Raw genomic sequence first — 2,500 nt, forward strand, 5'->3', positions numbered from 1 at the left:
GCGCACGCAGCCGACGAGCGTACTACTCTCTCGCGTACAAGTCGACCTTCTTTTGTTTGTTTGCAAGCGACTCCAAGAGAGACGACTGTTGTCGCTCTCTCTTTAGCCTGTTCGAGTATTGCGTTTTTATGTTTTTTTATGCAAAATCATTGTAATAGTTTATTATCCGAGTCGTTGATTGGATATTGAAAATTGGATGTTTTGTCCTGGTCTCAAATGTTGACATTTCCTTGTTTGTTTGGAGAAAGTACATGACATTCTAATAGTGAAAGAAACTGATTTGTGAGAACCAGAATGTCGTCGATAGATTCTATTTGAGGAATAGGGTCGTGGCAGTCAAAATAAATGTACAAAATATCTGAACACTTATGAAGAAAAAAAATTAAGAAAACTAAAAATGATGACTTGCCTAAGTGTTAAAAAAAACTCGAAATGAAACAGAGAACAGAAAACACAATTACTTTGTAATAATGTGAGCAAATGGACACTGGGTTAGGTCAACAAAAGATTCGCTTGATTCTGGACATTTCTATATAATCTTGTGCCAACTACGGATGAGGAAAATGCCATTGTGGTATAGAAGCTTTCGAACAACTCTCACGTCACCAGGTATAATATTTTTTCATAAATATCAGCTTTCGATACATAAACTCAGGAAACTTAACTTGCATTTTGATTTACTACAGAGAAATAATAAAAAAAGAATACCACACGCACACACACACACACGCTCACACTCACACACACACACACACACACACACACACACACACACACACTCACACACACACACACACACACACACACACACACACACACACACACACACACACACACACACACACACACACACACACACACACACACACACACGACTCGATGGCGCGGTGGCAGAGTTCTCGGCTGCCACTAAGGCTGTCCGTGTTTGAATCCCGCCCAGGGCTGAAATGATATCAGTATCGCTGCGTTGCGAGTCGTTACTCCATCTCTTGTGGGTGGGAAGTTAGGGGTGTGTGCGTGTAAGGTCATAGCATTACCCATAAATCGGCCATATATGAGCTCTGAGCTCTCATGTATATGTATATATATATATATATATATATATATATATATATATATATATATATATATGCGTGTTTTTCTCTTTACGATATGTTTCATGGCAAAGGCAGACTGCCTAAGTTAAGGCTATGTAGAATTGCTCTTGCATGACTTACATGGATTTATCAAGTCTCTACAAGCAAACGTTGTCTATGATTATAGCCAAAACATGATAGACGAGAAATTCTTTAATTAATACTTATATTGCACTTCTAAATGCAAAGACAGACTTCTTTCATACCAAGTTGAAAGAAGATGAGAAGTAATAAATCAATTGTCCAGCATTTGATAAAAAAAAAGCTTATACCATTGATACAACACATATATGAATAGAATACTAAAGTTATTTGTTTTTATCTATTTAAAGTCAAATTCTTTCCATGTACAGTGAGATTCCCCTCAGACGAGAGAGACGCCAATAGCTAATCCCTTAAGGGGAATTGACTGCATTATATCTATGCAGCTAAACATTTAGGGAGTTTAGGAACATTCCTACACGACTGGTGTCATTTAACACTATTTAATGATTGTGGAGAAGTATCCACTCAGAGAAGAAGGTTTCGTACTATTAGGTTCTACCATCCTTTCTTTTTCGATCTTAACTCTTCTTTAATTTCTTCTTTACTGTCTCTATGATTTCATCTGTTCATATTAATATTGCTCCCACAGGTGAAAATGCTAGCTATGGCCAATCAAATACTAAAATGAAAAAATATATATCTACACTGGTCTAGGCTATATTAAAGTATAAACGACTAAGTCACAAAACGCCAGAAAAAGGGGTTAATTGGGGTTAAGCTTGAGATAGATACTAAATAATGTACCCGCATATGTCGGATATTATAACTATTTTTCATCGTTATATTTTTGAATTACCCACCAACATATTTTAATCAACTGCAGAAAACTTCAGAACACCTACTCCGCTATGTGTGTGTGTGTGTGTGTGTGTGTGTGTGTGTGTGTGTGTGTGTGTGTGTGTGTGTGTGTGTGTGTGTGTGTGTGTGTGTGTATTCACCTTGATCTTTGGATCACATGCTGGACTCGTGATCGATAGCTATTTTCCCTCCCAGAAGAGAGCTCAGAGCTCGTATGAGCGATTTATGGGTAATGTTGTGACCTTACACGCACACACACACCCAACTCCCCGCACACAAGAGTTGGAGAAACGACTCGAAGCACAGCGATACTGAAATTATTTCAGCCCTGGGTAGGATTCGAACCCGGACCGCCGTAGTGACAGTCAGGGACTCTATTAACCGCGCCACCGAGTCGTGTGTGTGTGTGTGTGTGTGTGTGTGTGTGTGTGTGTGTGTGTGTGTGTGTGTGTGTGTGTGTGTGTGTGTGTGTGTGTGTGTGTGTGTGTGTGTGTGTCCGTCTCTGTGTGTATGCGCAGGCT

The 2,500-nt window shown here is 39.2% G+C and overlaps 1 protein-coding gene and 1 long non-coding RNA gene across 3 annotated transcripts in view; one reads left to right on the forward strand and one right to left on the reverse strand.

Moving 5' to 3' along the window:
• The window catches only part of LOC143035520 (uncharacterized), a 405,305-nt gene that overhangs the window by 187,264 nt on the left and 215,541 nt on the right, over positions 1-2,500 (reverse strand). The gene's annotated exons all lie outside the window — the stretch shown is intronic.
• LOC143035519 (uncharacterized) overlaps positions 1-2,500 on the forward strand; it is a 109,357-nt gene that overhangs the window by 45 nt on the left and 106,812 nt on the right. For both annotated transcript variants that reach the window (XM_076202389.1, XM_076202390.1), the window contains exon 1: positions 1-34. This exon is cut by the window's left edge and continues 45 nt beyond it. The gene's annotated coding sequence lies outside the window, so the exon portion shown is untranslated. The remainder of the gene's footprint in view (positions 35-2,500) is intronic.

The sequence above is a fragment of the Oratosquilla oratoria genome, chromosome 19 (genome assembly GCF_046742065.1).
Source record: "Oratosquilla oratoria isolate Oo_2021 chromosome 19, ASM4674206v1, whole genome shotgun sequence".
In the NCBI taxonomy this organism is placed as follows: Eukaryota; Metazoa; Arthropoda; class Malacostraca; order Stomatopoda; family Squillidae; genus Oratosquilla; species Oratosquilla oratoria.